Source organism: Oryza glaberrima, chromosome 3, assembly GCF_000147395.1.
Source record: "Oryza glaberrima chromosome 3, OglaRS2, whole genome shotgun sequence".
NCBI classification, from domain to species: Eukaryota; Viridiplantae; Streptophyta; class Magnoliopsida; order Poales; family Poaceae; genus Oryza; species Oryza glaberrima.
Window position 1 is genome coordinate 17,421,573 of NC_068328.1, and position 17,078 is coordinate 17,438,650.

Below are 17,078 nucleotides of genomic sequence, written 5' to 3' on the forward strand. Positions count from 1 at the left end.
GCCGACTGCTTTAGCTTTGAGATACCAGAAAAGAAGATATAAAAAACTCCGAGGGAGAAGCACACTGAAGGTCTATAAACCAACACATATGATAAGAATCCGAGTAAAAACTCTCAAAAAAGATCCATCAAATGTGGTATAAATCATGACAATAGGTGAGTCTAAATTGCCTAAGCTATGACTCACACCATATCAAAATAAGCATATAACATGCCGAGAGAATGACTATTCAAAAACCAGTCATCTCAACAAAACCCGAACAGCTAGCCTAAAAAGGCCTACAAAATTAGTATAACACTTTTCTGTTGAGCACCATTTTATTTGCATCGTAGTAATTCCAAAGAATTATCTAACTGCGTCAAAAAGGATTTTAACAGCATTGGGCTATACTGTTGTGAGCAAGTGTCACCGAAGCAAAATGCCTAAGTCCCTAAGGATCACAACTTAGCCACGCTGATAGCAAAATTGGGCTAAAGTACTGTTTAGGCCCAGGCCCATTAGTACTCCCGATACCCTAATAAAATAACACTAGAAGCAAAGCGTCGGTTCGTCTTCCCCGCCGAAACTCTCGCCACTTTCCCCATTCTCTGCTATAGTGCAAAACCACACCGGCGAAGCTAGGGTTCACAGATTCACACAAATCCAGCCTCCAAAGCCCCACGAAAATCTCCCACGCAACCACCACATCAATCTCCCATCCATTCCCAGCCACACTTCGAACCAAATCACATCATCCAGTTCGCATCCATGGCGGAAGAGAGAGAAAGCTTTGAGAGTCAGTGGGCGCCCTCCAATGTAACAGAGGAAAACCTGAAGGAGATGGTGGCGCACGACGTTCTTCCGGCAAAGGAGATCATCGGGTGGCGTCTAGCGTGCGGTGAAACATTTCCGACCCCCGACACACACGAGGTGGTGGTGTTTTCCCATTTCTTTTATGGCGGATTTTCTCTTCCAACCTCAAGTTTCTTCCGGGGGATTTTGGATTTCTATGGGATCAGTTTGCATCACCTAAACCCCAATTCCATAGTCCACATCACCAATTTTATCCACGCTTGCGAGGCTTTCCTGGGTGTAAGACCGCATTTTGCCCTGTTCTGTCGCATCTTCTTCCTCAAGCCCTAGCCAAACAAGAGAAAACCATGTGTTGTTGGGTGAGCCGGTTTCCAACTAAGGGGAACCTTGAGCCAAAAGTACTTTTCCATGCCCTTCAAAACCTCAAACAAGGGTTGGCATGCGAATTGGTTTTATGTGCAAAATCCTGAATCAGCTCTTCCCGAGTACTCCTGCCTTCCTCCAGTGTATCAAGATACTTGGAACTCGCTTCCAATGGGAGATGAGGCTGCTCAAGCACTCGCCCTGATTGACCGTATGCTGAAGCTGAAGGAACAGGGTCTGCAAGGGGAACAAATCACCCGGCATTTTATCAAGAGCCGGCTGGCCCCAATCAAGGAAAGATCTCGTACGGCCTTTGAATTTGATGGCAAGCATGACCCTAACCGTGAAGATCCATAATCTCTTGAATTCAAAATTATGAAGGAGAGAATGTATAAAATCTTCTCAAATGCAATCGTAGTCAGCTATTCGCACTTGCTGCCAGTGGTGCCGTACAATGCTTTCAACCCTCCTCCACCAGTATGTATTAAACATCTCAGCCTTTCTCAAAAGCATGCTTTTATCATCTGCAAGGTTGATTGAAAACTTGGAACATCATGCACAGGAGTTTGCCTTGATGACATCAGATCCTCCGATTGCCCAATGCCGCTCACCCCGTCGGCAGACTGGCCAGGCTAGTGGAGGGCCAAAAATCCGGTCCGACACTCAACCTCACACCTCACAGCCGACTAACCAGTCTGACTCTCGTAAGAGGAAATTGGTTCTGAGCGACGACGAAGATGATAATGCTGAAAAGACTGGCAGCAAAGGGATGACTGGGAAACAGCCAAAACAAGCCAACCCGAAGAATAAAATAGCCAGTCGTCCCATACCAAAAATCAGGAAGTCCTCCAGGCACAAATCATTTGGTCATTTTCCTTGTTTCACTGGTCACTTACTATCGAAGTAGCACTAATAGCATATCTTAAATTTGTAGGAAGCCATCTGACGTAGATCCTTTTGATAAAGACCCTGAGCCGACTGGCACGGAGACTGGTCCTTCAAAAGAAACCGGGCCGACTGCCGAAGATCGCCCGAGTGATGACCAACCAGTAATCGACAATGTAGCGAACAGCAATAAGCCCCCGACTGGAAACTAGTCGGTCGACGCTAGAGTCAGTGCTGATCAGGAGCCCCCGACTGGAAACCAGTCGGGTACAGAGCAAAATAAAGATATCCCAGAAGTGGAGGCTCAAACCAATAGCCCTCCCAAGACGGACGCTGGCGCTGACTCTAGAACTAGCTCTCCTGTTAGGGTGCAAGGACCTGCTCGTCCTTGACCAGAAATCATAACAGGTAATCAAAACCTCCAAATCAGTTTTGATCCGACACACTTTCTTCAATTGTTTCACCATTATTCATGAATGTATAAGGCCCAATGATCGGCGACGAAGAAGAGGTCCTCCGGATACAATCGGCTAAAGATTTTTGCCCACCCATATAAGTCAAGTGGTGGGATGATGAAATGCAACCACAGGGAATCGTGATAAATAAACAGAAGAAAGACGAGGAAGTGTGTCTGCTGAAAAAGACACTTAGTCAAGCCACTCGTCTTGTAAATGTAAGTCTCCCTACACACAGCTTCACTCATCCTGTCGACCACTTTGCTTAAACAAAGATAAATTTGTGGTGCAGAGAATCCATCTTAGGAATGAAGCGAAGACCGCAACCCTCGAAAAATTAGTTCCCCACCTTGGAACCCTTGAAGCAACCAGAGACCAGCTGCGTGAAGCCAAAGAACTTGCCAGGAAGACCGAGCATGACCTCAGAGATCGAATCGCCGAGCTTCAAGACTCTAACTTTGAGCTGAGCGGTTCATCAAAAGGTAACTCTCATCCCTGTCTGACTTGTTTCGTGCTGCTATCCATATGCAACTAACCAATGAGAGGCAATACAGTGCAAGCTACCAAGATATCCGAGCTGGAAAAGCGAATCAAAGCTCTAGAAAAACATAAGGGCGAACTGACGAAGCAGAGGGACTCGGCTTTGAAAGATGTCGAAGGTACTTATAGCGGGAACTTCAAAAAACCACTCTTATCTTCGTGCCCACTCCTATGCAGATCGCAAAATCAAATCCCAGGCACAATTCGACGTCTTGGTTAACAAAATCAAGAGGCTTGAGGAAGCTAGAGATGAAGTCGCCAATGCTGCTACACCACTCGTCCAAGCCATGTTTTTTAATAACAATGGTCCGAGTTCATTTGACGCTTCCGAAATCTTCGACAAGTTGAGAATTGCTCCGGATACATATTTTAAGAACATCAAGGAAGCTGGAAGTATGGGAGTGAGTTTGGCGTTGGCGATGACCAAGTCCTTGTACCCGAAGATCGACATTGATGTTGTTGATGGCTTTGCAGACGGGACAAGTGAAGAAGCTGCCCTTGACCTCATCAATGATGCGCAAAAAGCTGCTGACAAGATAGCCGTTGATGTAGTTGAGAGGTTCCAGGACAACTACCTTAGGCCGACCAGGTCTGGTAACTCTGATGATGAAAAAACTGAAACTGATTGAATTTGTATTTTGATAATGATGATGGAGGCACAATTTGTACAATACTGATGAATTTATGCTGTGCTTGATGATTTAAACTCAGGTCCTGATTTCTTAATAGTTTTTGTCAAACCTTATTGAGCCTAGAACCCGCAAAAGTTGTTAAAAAACTTTCAGTCCTCATTGACTAAGCCAAAAAATCAAACAAGGCAATGATAAATCAAGTAAGCAAATTGAATTGATAAAAATCACACTCCATTGTTATTATAGTAGCCCCCGACTGATAACTCAAGGAGGAACTTGATGTTAACAGTCAAAGAGGAAGATACAAAATGTAATGCCTAAGCATAAAAACGACGAAGATGTTCGATATTCCAAGAGTTGTCGACATGAGTACCGTCTTCACGTTTGAGTCGGTAAGAGCCTAGCCGAGTAACTTCAGAAATTATGAACGGTCCTTCCCATAAGGGAGATAACTTGTGCCGATCTCGTGTAGTTTGAATTTTCCTCAGAACCAGGTCTCCGACAAAGAAAGCTCGTGATCGAACATTGCAATTGTGATAACGGCGCATCCCTTGCAAATACCGAGCCGACTGAATTAGGCTTGCTTCACGGGCTTCCTCCAGTCGGTTGAGATCATCTACTCGGTCTTATCCATAGTGCTCCTCGCTAAAGTTACAAAATCGCAAAGATTCGAATTCTACCTCGCTCGGCAACATTGCTTCCGCACCATAGACCAGGAAAAATGGTGACTGGCCTGTGGCCCGACTAGGTGTGGTGCGCAGGGACCAAAGTACGGATGGTAGCTGTTCTACCCATTTGCCAGCATAGGGATGCAGTCGGTCAAAAACTCGTGCTTTTATTCCTTGAAGTACCATACCATTGGCGCGTTCAACTTGTCCATTACTCATAGGATGGGCTACGGAGGCATAACAAATTTTGATGCCGAAGTCTTCACAAAAATCTTTAAATACTCCGCCAGTGAATTGATTACCGTTATCAGTGATGATCCGATTGGGTACCCCAAACCGAAACACAATGTTGATGAAAAAATCTCTAGCCTTGTCTGTCGTGATTGTGACGACCGGTTTAGCTTCGATCCACTTGGAGAATTTGTCAATAGCTACAAAGAGATGAGTATAACCACCGATAGCCTTTTTAAACGGGCCGACCATGTCGAGCCCCCATACCGCGAACGGCCAAGATAGCGGGATGGTTTGCAACTCCTGAGCCGGTAGATGAGTCTGTCGGGCCAAGAACTGACAACCCTCACATGTCCGCACGATTTTGTCAGCATCGGACACAGCTGTGGGCCAGAAAAAACCCTGCCGATAGGCCTTGCCAACAACAGTTCGTGCGGCAGCATGATTGCCACAGATGCCTGAATGTATATCTCTTAGCAATTGTCGTCCTTCCTCCAAAGACACAGCATTGCAGAATCCCTGATTGACTTTTCTTGTATAGCTCAGTCTCATGTATGACAAAGTTTGCTGCGCCTAGAGATCCGCTCGGCTTCGTCTTTATCTTGAGGGAGTTCTTGCTTGGTTAAAAATTTGATGAGGGGCTCTCTCCAGTCGGCTTCGATCATGCTTACTTCTTGAGTGTCCGTAGCCTCGACTATTTCTTTCCTCGGTACAGTTGGTTCATAGAGATGCTCGACAAACACGTAGCTGCTTCTCGTTTTGAACCAAAATTGGCCAGTCTGTCGGCTGCCTCATTGTTATGTCGAAGAACATGGGTTAGCTCAAGGCCGTCAAATTTATCTTCTAACTTGCGTACCTCCTGCCGATAAGCAGTCATATTATCATCAAGACAGGACCACTCTTTCATGACTTGATTAACCACCAACTGAGAATCTCCACGAACAATCAGACGCCGAATTCCCAAAGAAATCGCAATCTTTAATCCATGAAGAAGCGCCTCATATTCCGCCACATTATGGGACGCAGAAAAATGTATCCACAATACGTAGCTCAGCCTCTCTCCAGTCGGGGAAATTAGAACAACCCCTGCTCCGGTGCCTGAAAGCTTCTTTGATCCATCAAAATGCATAGTCCAATACTCCATCTTCTCAGCAGGCGTGTCCTCTTGGAACTCGGTCCACTCGGCGACGAAGTCAGCTAAAGCTTGGGACTTGATAGAAGTTCGCGGCTTCAAGGATATATCCAAAGACATCAACTCTAAGGCCCACTTTGCGATCCGCCCATTTGCTTCGCGATTATGAAGTATATCCCCGGGTGGAAACGATGTGACCAGCGTGACCAAGTGACCTTGAAAGTAGTGGGATAATTTCCTATCGGTAATTAAAACACCGTATAACAGCTTCTGAACCTGAGGATATCTTGTCTTGGAGTCCGCCAAAACCTCGCTAATGAAGTAGATTGGTCGTTGGACTTTTTGAACATGGCCTTCTTCTTCACGCTCAACAACCAGGACTGTGCTTACAACCTGGAAAGTTGCCGACACGTATAACAATAGCGGCTCTTGCGGATGTGGTGAAGCTAAGACTGGTGGAGTAGTGAGAAGTTTCTTGAAGTCTTCAAAGGCTTTTTGTGTTTCAGGACCCCACTGGAAATTAACGGTTTTCTTTAGCAGTTTGAAAAAAGGCATCCCCCACTCGCCGAGTCGTGAAACGAACCGGCTGAGCGCCGCCATACAGCCAGTTAACTTTTGAACATCTTTCTGGGAGCTCGGTGGTTTCATGTTGAGGATGGCGTTGATTTTCTCCGGGTTGGCTTGTATGCCTCTATGGGACACCATAAAACCAAGCAGCTTCCCTGACGGTACTCCGAAGATGCACTTTCAGGGTTTAATTTGATCCTGAATGCGCAGATGCTTGTAAAGGTCTCTTCTAGATCCGTAATCAAATCATCCTTCTGCTTGGTCTTGACAACTACGTCATCCACATAAGCTTCAACGTTGCGGCCAATCTGAGTCGCAAAAACATCTCTGGATCATGCGTTGATAAGTTGCTCCTGCGTTCTTTAATCCAAAAGGCATGGTGATGTAACAGTAGGCCCCGAAGGACGTGATGAATGAAGTCTTCAAGCAGTCGGACTCCTTTAGTCGGATCTGATGATATCCTGAGTAGCAGTCCAAAAAACTGAATAGCTCACAGCCGGCCGTCGAGTAAACTACCTGGTCAATGCGAGGTAAACCGAAGGGGTCTTTGGGACGAGACTTGTTGAGGCCGGTGTAATCGACACACATGCGCCATTGCCCCGTCTTCTTCCGAACCAGTACTGGGTTAGCCAGCCAGTCGGGATGTAGGACTTCCTTGATGAAGCCTGCTGCTAACAGCTTAGTCAATTCCTCCTTGATTGCATCCTTCCTATCCTGTGCGAAACGGCGCAGTCGTTGCTTAATAGGTTTAGCATCTTCCTTGACATGTAAAGAGTGCTCAATCACCTCTCTAGGAATACCAGGCATATCAGATGGTTTCTACGCAAAGATATCTTTATTATTTTGAAGAAAGGTGATGAGCGCGCTTTTCTATTTACAATCTAACTCAGCGCCTATTACAGCAATCTTAGTAGGATCAGAGGGATCTAGAGGAATTTTTTTAGTCTTGACATCGCCTTCTCTGCTTTTTGGTGTCTTGGTTGCAGGTACTTCTCCTTCGGTTGCTGTGGATGCAGCCAGTCGGATTTCCTCTTGGGCGAGCGTGATCTCACGGGTTTGGGCCATCTTGCAGCTTTCCTTGTCACACGTGACGGCTTGCTTGATGTCGCTCTGCAGAGATATGACTCCTCGAGGACCTGGCATCTTCGTCATCATGTAGGTATAGTGCGGGACAGCCATGAACTTGGCTAACGCCAGGCGTCCGAGTATGGCGTGGTATGTTGTCTCGAAATCAGCAACCTCAAAGCAAATGTATTCTGTGCGAAAGTTCTCCCGAGTACCGAAAGTGACCGGCAGAGTGATCTGGCCAAGTGGAGTAGAAGATAGCCCGGGGATGACTCCATGAAAGGGTGCATTACTCGGCTTCAATTCTGTGCGAGGAATCCGCATGTCGTCCAGGGTCTTGGCGAAAAGGATGTTGAGTGCGCTGCCACCATCGATGAGGGATCGTCGGAGCTTGACGTTGCGAACCACTAGGTCTAGTACCAGGGGGTACCGCCCCAGGTGGACCACTCGGTCAGGATGATCCAAGCGGTCAAACTTGATTGTTGTCTCTGACCACTGAAGATATTGAGGCGTGTCGGGCTGAACAGCATTGATCTCCCGTTCGGTCAGCTTTTGCTTTCGCTTGGATTCATAAGCCAAGGGTCCGCCGAAGATATAGTTGAGTTCCTTGCGATGGTCTTGAAAACCAGTCGGGGCAGCATCTTCATCGTCCTTCTTCTTTGACGTGCTTTGATCTCCGTTAGTCGTCTTGCGTGCGTTCTTGGCGTATCACTCTGTGAACTGTTTGTAGACGAAGCAATCTTTGGCCGCGTGATTGGAATTTGGATGATGCGGACATTGGGAGTTCATGATCTTGTCGAAGGTGTTGATGCGCGAACGTTGTCGGGAGGATGGTGTAGTGGTTGCCACAAGTTCCTCAGGCTTACGCTTGCGATCCTTGTGATTGGTACTTCCACTACCTCCTGTAGTCGGCGTATCTTTCTTCGGTTTCCAAGTGGTGCCCGACTGCTTGGATGCGGTGACGGCATCTTCGACCTTTGCATACTCATTGGCTTTTTCGAACATCTGCTTGACAGTTCTGGGAGGCTTGCGTCCAAACTTGCCGACTAAGAGATCGTGGCGAATGCCCTTGGTGAAGGCGGCGATGATGACATCGTCGGTGATGTTGGAAATCTTGTTGCATTGCTCGGAAAAACATCAGATGAAATCTCTAAGGGATTCTCCGGACTTCTGGACAACGTTGTAAAGATCGAACTGAGTGCCAGGGCGTTCAAAGGTACCCTGGAAATTGGCGATGAAGTGGTCGCGAAGTTCCGCCCAAGATCCGATTGTGCCGCGGGGTAACCCGTGAAGCCAGGACCGGGCAGAATCTGCTAGGGCTACGGGCAGATAGTTTGCCATAGCTTTGTTGTCTCCTCCTGCTGCATGAATTGCGAGACTGTAGACGGTGAGCCAAGACTCAGGGTTAGTGGTGCCGTCATACTTCTCGATTCTAGTCGGCTTGAAGCCGGCCGGCCAATCCACTCGACGCAGGTCGCTTGTGAAGGCAGCAACTCCATCCACGTCATCGTCTTAACGATCTGGTGAATGGTGGGGATGTAGCCTCTTGCCGCATGGCGCTGGTTGATAGTTTCATGAAGATCGATGGGACACCCGTGATGTGGGGAGCGGGGACGTTCAGCTCGACACTCCCTGCGTCGGCTAGGAGGCGACTGAACGAATCGCTCGCCATGATCCCTGCTCCTGCGACTGGATCCCACGCCGACGACGCTGAAGCTTGGTTGGTGATAGTCTTGAGATCGAAGAGGCGGAACTCGGCTGCCAGTCGGTGTGCGGACGCTTGCGGAGTTGACTGGGACCGAAGCAGCGATCATGGTCTTGGTCTGGTTCAAGATGTTGACGACGTGATTGGCCTGATTGAGTGCGTCTTCCTTGAGGAGGGTGTCGACGAGGGTGATCGCTGCAACCGCGTTCTGCTGGGGGGTGCGAAAAACCGCCGTCCCCTCGACGTCTTGCTGCCCTATGAGTTCTCGTGCTCGTCGCCCGGCCTCCAAGGCGCGCTGTCGCCGGTCCTCAGCCTCCTTTGCAGCCCGCTCGCGCTCCTGTTGCTAACGCTGCAGCCGTTCTCACTCTTGTGCTTGGCGCTCCTCCTCCAGTCGGCGACGTTCGGCTTCCTGTCGCACGCGCTGCTCTTCTGCTTCTTGGGCTTGACGCTGTTCTTCCGTCTCGTTGTCGGCCATGAAAATGCCAAAGTAGAGGCGCGTGTAGTTATCTTCAAAGCCTTCGTCGAAGTCGTCGAGGTTGTGTTAGTCGTGGCGGTAGCCGAAGTCGTCGTACTCTACGATCTCGGTTGGTCGTGAGTCGACACCAGGGGAGCTGAGGTAGCCGTCCAATTGTTCCGTCGAAACCGTGCCGAGAGGCTGGAGTATGACGCCGACTTCCCTGGAGCTAGACTGGATTGGGGCCGGGGCCGGATCCCGCCTAGGCCTACGGGGAGAGGACGCCCTTGTGGTGAACACGGCAGCCAAGTCATCGGGGAGTTTCATCAGGATTGGCGAATAGACTCCATCGTCTTGATCGGGTCGTGTTGGAGTAGATTGGATCTCGTTCGAGTGGTTTGTGGCCAACTTGGTTGAGATGATCTTGGGGTAGATCTCAGCCGAGTTCGGGATACCGAACGGGGCGGTGACCTGACCTCTTCCCGACTGGTTTGAATCCGAGTCGAGGAGAGAAATCTTGCCGAAGTTGTTGGTGATGAAGTCGAGGCTGCCGAACCGGAACGCCTGCCCGGGAGGGAAGACGAAGTCGTCGATGCCGGAGACGAAACCCATCACACTAGTCAGCGAAGAACTTGACGCTACCCCTACCTGGCGCGCCAATTGTCGAAACAAGATTGCGGCAATACTGAAAGGGGGTGGCTATCAAGCTGGAAAATTGGATGGGTTGAGAGACAAGGAATTTTATACAAGTTCAGGCCTTCTTAATCAAGAAGTAATACCCTACTCCTGTCCGAGGATTGATCCACCGAGTGTATTATTGATCGTATGATCTGGGAGAAAATCGTGCCCCCAAAGGCACCCGGACCCCTCCTTATATAGGGGAAGGAGTCCGTATTACAAAGTACAGTCCATATCCCTAACGGAATAGGTAGTTACAGATAATATACAATCATAACCGACTGGGATCCCGGGTATTTCCTTGACATACAAGTTTGGAATTTAACCCAAGTCCCTTTAAAGATATCTTATCTATACATGGCACCCCATACCCAGTCGGACTATACATGCCGTGTAGGTATGGGGTATCCATAATCTCATAATCTCCACAATCTGCACTCTGGGTGGCCTGATCAAATAGGTTGATTTTCTTCCAAACCTCAGATGCCAACTTGCAGCGTGGAACGATGTGATCTGCTGATTCAATAGCTGGACAAACAGCTCAATGCGGATCAGATGCCCAGCATTTCTTGACCCTGTTATCATTCGTATTTAGTCTGCCACGAAAGGCCAGCCAGAGGAAAATTTTGCAAGTGTTTGGTATTGCCTTAATCCAGATGAATGTTGCTGGGCGCCATAGGATGCCATGATATGTTATCAACCTGTAGTATGATGCAGTTGTTAAACCCATTGAGCTTGAAGTGCAATACCTTTCATCTGGTTCGGTGTGTTGTATGTGCTGGGACATTAGTGTTGCTCGGCGGTCTTCGACTTCAGCGATTGGAGTGAGGAACGAGACAGCATCACGGGTGCCGCGGCGGGGAGTGGGGCGGCGCTTGCGGTGGCAAGGGATGGAGGAGGTGGCGGTGGCAAGGGGAGGGGGATCGATCTGGGCGGGAGGAGAGGATAGGGGAAAGGAGGAGGTGGGGTTGCTCGGGGTTTAGAGGGTTGGTGGGGTTGGTGGTAGCCTGGTAGGGAGGGGGGTTCCCCGGGGTTTAGAGGGATGACCATGGGCAGTGGAGGACCGGAAGTGGGTGGTGGACACGGGCGGGCAACGAGGTGCTTGCGGCGGCACCGAAGTCACGAGGATGGCAATGGGCAATGGGCTAGCATTGGCGGCAGGCAAAATGGCGAGACTGGTTAGGAAGCGGCGACCGGTGGTGGCAGATCTAGTGGTGGGTGGTGGACACGGGTGAGTGACGAGGTGCCTTTGGTGGCGCCAGAGTTGCGGGGTTTGCAACGGGCATTGGCAACGGGTGCAACAAGGTGACTCTGGTCAGGAGGCGATGGGTGGCGGTGGCTGATCCGGTGGTAGGGAGCCGCCGGAGATAGGAAAGTCAGCAGGGCAGGGGCACTCGGTGTTGTTACCTTGAGGAAGAGAAGGTCGGTGAGGAAAAGGGAAGGAGGTCGGCCAGGATGGCCTCACCGGCGACGTTGACCCCTTCCGGCCAGCCGATGAGTCGGGTGGCAGCGATGATGCAGGAGGCGTAGGCGCGTGAAAGCGGCGGCGGGTGGACCGAGGAGGGAAGGCGAAAAGATAGGGTTAAGGTATGTTGCATGAAATCCAATGGTCCACAATTTGCTAGATTTGGAGTTTTTTTTATCAAAAATCACCACATAGAAAGTCTCAGAATATATTATTTAGGATATATTATATGGTTATTATCCATCTAAATCTGATCCTTTTTTCTTGCAACAAAAAAAATTTCTAACCAAATTTGGACGACAATAAAGGTGTTTGACAGTCTCCATTGGAGGAAAAAAGTGAATTCTAACCAAATTTGTTGTCCAAATTTTGTGGGACATTTAAATTTTTGCCACTTTTAAGATATGACAATTAAAAATTTGCCACGTATTGTCTATGACATCTAGGCCCTCATTTATCTGTGACATGTAGGTTCAGTAGTAAATCCTTTGTCGCCACTTGTAGAAAAAAATTTGAAAATATACTTTTTTTTCATAAGTTGCGTTTATATACATGCATGGCGGAGATTTGTGAAAATATACCTAATCCGCGTGTTGGGGATGCGGGAGCGACGCGTAACCGCGGATCAGAAGAGCGGGATCGCTGGACGTCCCGGTCGCGCAGAATGAATATGCGGGATCGAAGCGGTCCCGCATATTGAGCAGGCGGCATCGGCACGATCCCGCAGGTCCATAAAGCTGCAGCGCGGTGGATTGCGGGACCGGCCGGCGCCGGCTCGGTCACGCAGAACGGGCGAGCGGCACTGGCCCGGTCCCGCAGAGTGGCTGCGCGGGACGGTCCTTCTGATCTGCGTGATCGCTCTCCACATAAATCCAATCACTAGTCAACGTTTGCGAATAGTAGTAAATTTTATGTCCAATCACTCCTAAATTTTAGGCACACTTAAAACAAATGAAGCACTGAGATTCGCGTGGTTTGGGCGGGACCCTGCATAGTGCGCGGTCGCGCGGAACGGTCGAGCGGGACCGTGGCGCTGCCGCACACTGGGCGCGTGGGACCGTGCCTGCACCTCTGACCTCTCTGTCCTCAATGATGCACCTTTGTCCTCTCTGCTAGTACGAGTAATCTCTGTCCTCTCTCTGTCCACTATGAGTGCACTCTCTCCACGATAACTGTTGCTTCTCTCTGTCCACTATGGTCTTTGCTCCATGTTTCCAACCCCTCTCCCTAGTATTCCACGCGCACACTTTTTAAACTGCTAAACGTTACGTTTTTTGGAAAAAAAATTGATATACAAAAGTTGCTTAAAAAAACAAATTAATCTATTTTTTAAAAAAATTGTTAATATTAATTAATCACGTTCTAATGGACCGCTCCATTTTTTGTGTGGAGAAGATGGGTTCGAAAGCAGGGCATGCGAAGATAGCCATATGAGTGCCCTCTCTCCACAATAAATGTTGCTTTAAAGCTAGACAAGATAAAGAATCCGCGCCGTCAATACAGTAAAACGTCACTTCGTGTCGTTTCTTTTCGTTTAGAGCTCCCACCATAAGAGTAGATGGAGAGTGAGAGACCAGATGCGTCTGCAGAAGATAGAAGATCTGCGCAAACGAGAGGAGAGATGCTGCTCGTACAGAAGTCAGGAGATTGCACAGAAGAGGAAACATTTTGATGATCTTGCAGCAAGAGAAGACATACAGCTAAAATAGTAATGTATATATTATTAAGAACAGGTTTAGTGAATGCTTATGTACTAGACATAATTATTAGTGTATTAGATAAGTAATAATTTAGATAGTGTTCATATATTACATGTAAATAGTTCGGTTATGTTTAGAAATTTTAGGTACCGCTTAAGCTAGAAGTTGATAAATATGTAGTTTGAAATTAGTTTGAATATAGAATGGGTTTAGTATTATATTTGTTGTACATAAGACGTGCATGAATTTTTTTTTTTAGTGTGTTAGACCGTGGGGAGAAATGTATATATTTCAAAAGTTTTTTTAGTTGTGTGTATGATATCTGGAAGTTTTTTTTAGTTTTTTTAGTCGTACGTAATGCAATTGTTTATTTGTTTAGGAATGGCAAACTTTAGAGTATATTATGGCAACGGGGAAATTATGTCGAACGAAATGGGTGTTGACTTGAGCAACTTTAGTCAGTGCACACTATATCACCCAAATCTGGACAATCTTAGAATGCCCGAAGTGTGGTACTGGTTGACATGCTCATTCTCATTGGACCCATAAGTCTATAGTGTTAATGTCAGTCTATTATGGAGTCGTTCGGCCACGGACATCCAATGGCAACTGAAAGAAGTAACCCGAAGTCAATCATGGAAGGATTGGTTGCAAGGTTGCAGACGTCGAGGATACGAGATGGCCATGTTGGTGCAAGCTTGTCCAAGGAGGGCTCGACCAAACAGTTCATTCGGTCAGTCCGATATGCAGGGAGAGGCATGTGCTCAACCGAGTGCATTTCATGTGGAAGTCTCCCAGCATAATGAAGACAATATTGGCATTGACATGCAGAGCCTTCATATTGAACAAGCTGAACAAACGGTGGTTGCGATGCCGAGCACGGTGCAACAAGATGGTTCGAGTGAAGCCGATGAAGCGGAAGAGATAAATGGTATAGTGGACGAGATTGAGAGGGTTGATAGGAATGCTCGTGAGGATGAAGCTAACTTGGCTCAGGAGGAGGATGAGGAGGCAGATGATGAAGAGTACGAAGTCCAACCTGTTCTAGCATCATGGAACCGTGAAGATCTTGGATATATCGGAAAGAACGAGCTGCATGACTCGGTATGGTTCTATGGTGATGGCCCAATAAACAAGGGCACAATGTTTTCGACGAAGTCTGCATTTCAGGATGCAGTTAAGTCGTGGTCGTTTAAGATGCAGAGGCAGTTCAAAGTTCTCAAATCAAGCCCGACCGTCTACACTGTGGTGTGTGAGACGACAGGGTGCAATTTTAGGGTTCATGGGCATGTGCCAAAGTACGAGTCGAACTGGCTCGTGTCGAGAGTGGAGGAGCACAACAACTGTATGCTGAGGAACACAAGGTCGTCCCACCGCAACCTCACCGCGGCATATGTTGCTAACAAGTACTACAGCAACATTATTGAAGCGGACGACCTGCTCGTGAGGCATATAATAAAGGCAGTAGAGACTAGTGAACGGTACACTATTAGCTACCACAAAGCGTGGAGGGCGAAGCAAAAGGCGATGGAGAAAAGGTATGGATCATTCGAGGTGGCATATGACACACTACCGCAGATCCTAGATATCCTGAAACAGAGAAATCCTGGTACCTATGTTGTTGTCCAAGACAGGGATTCCGTGTGACCTCCGAATTTCTGTGTAATGGAAAGGACATTCTATTCATTCGGAGCATGTATTCACGCATTTCAATGGTCTAGACCCGTTCTATATGTGGACGGTACTTTTCTTACCGGAAAGTACAATTGGTCTATTCTGACGGTTGTTGGTGCCGATGCGAACAACCAGATAATACCGGTTGCATTCGCTTTTGTTGAGAGCGAGAACTACGACAGTTGATTGTGGTTCTTGCAGCATGTCAAATGGGGTGTGGTGCAAAGCATATCGAATGTATGCATTATTCATGACAAAAATGCTGGGTTGCTTAAGGCAATCAAGGAGCTCAAAGAGGATCAAAACGGAGCATACTACTGGCCGGATTTGCATAGCCGATGGTGCATGCGTCACATGGGTGCAAACTTTTTCAAACAGTTCCATAGCAAAAGGCTAATGCAAATGTTCAAGCGGCTGTGTATGCAAAACAAGCGACAGAAGTTAGAAGATCTTTGGAGGCAGCTGGATGATGCAACAGCAACACATGTTAAGTCAAAAAAGGATTCCAAGAAAGATGACCAACCAGCCCCGGAGGCCTTAGAATCAATGGACAGTCTTATTACTTCCAACAGTAAACGACGGAGGTTGGCAAGAAACATCAAGTGTTTCACACATTGGATTGAAGCAGAGCCAGAGGAGCAATGGGCATTGCTGCACGACAGCGATGGGGCCAGACATGGGATCATGACAACTAATCTTGCAGAAGCTTACAACGCTGTTCTACGAAAACTAAGGCCTCTACCTTTGACAGCTATTGTAGAGGGCATTATGCATAGGACAACGGTCGTACGGTCTGGATTCATTAACAATGTCGAGTGTTGCCCTCGACCATTGTTCGACCCAAGGTGTCATCTTAGCAAAAATATTTCGCCGCACGCTAGCATCTGCCTTCCTCTTTTGCTTGCAAAAACTCATCATTAAGTGTTGAGGTAAGTAATATAATTCGGACACACGCAAATTAATGGGAATGCATTTAAATATAACTTACAAGTGTATCTTGGGGGGGACCGTTTCACCAAGCGGGACTGGCACTTCTTGGTAAAGGCCAAATTGCCTCATTACACGCTGCGGATTGTACGCCTCAACTGCTATATCGTATAGAAGCATCTTTTTCGTCAGCCAGTAAGACGAGTCACGCAGGCAGAGTGTATTGAGGCCAGTAGGGGCACGGCGTTGTGTCTCCTCGTCGGTGTACGGACACCACTGAACGTTATCCTCCTTAAGTAGATCGAACACTTCAGTGAAATACTCGTACGCACTTCGAACCTGAACGTTCGCCCACTATGGCTGTATGTTATGAAATAAATATTAAGATTATATATGTACGAAATAAATGCAAATGTTAAAAAAAATATACGTACTGGTCCCCAGCACCAATGCATGCCATAAGTAGGCCTATCATCTGTAGTGTTACCAAATAAGGTCGAATCAGCCATAGGTTCAGGCATGTACGGTCATCCCAATGGAAAGCGTTCATACGACCATAGCATGACCAACAACGGACAACCAGTAAACACAGGCTGCTTAAAGCTTGTCTTTGTGCATGCTTCACAAAGACCTCGGTAAGTTGCAGCCAAAACTGTTGATCCCCAACTCCACTGGGGAAAGCTTTGTATGTTGCCCTGCGCAATAAACCTTGCTAAGTTAATCATTCTTGCATCCACTGTGTTTCTGTGTCCACTTGTGAACATAACCCATCCAAAATGCCATAGAAGGTACGCCTCCAAATGCAATTCCACATGGTAATTTTCCGTGTCGTCTCTCATGTAACCAACCTACAAAGGTACATTGAAAAGTTCAGTAACAAAACATAATATCATCAATGCGAAGTTGTATGGTCGAATTAGTTTTACCTCGAACTGGCTGAGCCAGTGTAACGTAGGGCCGCGCGCCTCATCTTCAGAGAAAAACCTTTTATGTCGCTATCATCCTCTGGAACAATGCAAGCATATCTTCCAATCATATCATCCCTCCAATCCACTGGTGGGTCAGGGAGGACAATTGCCTGTCCTGCAAGTGGCAGCCTTATAAGCATGGATACATCTTGCAGTGTAATTGCCATCTCTCCACAC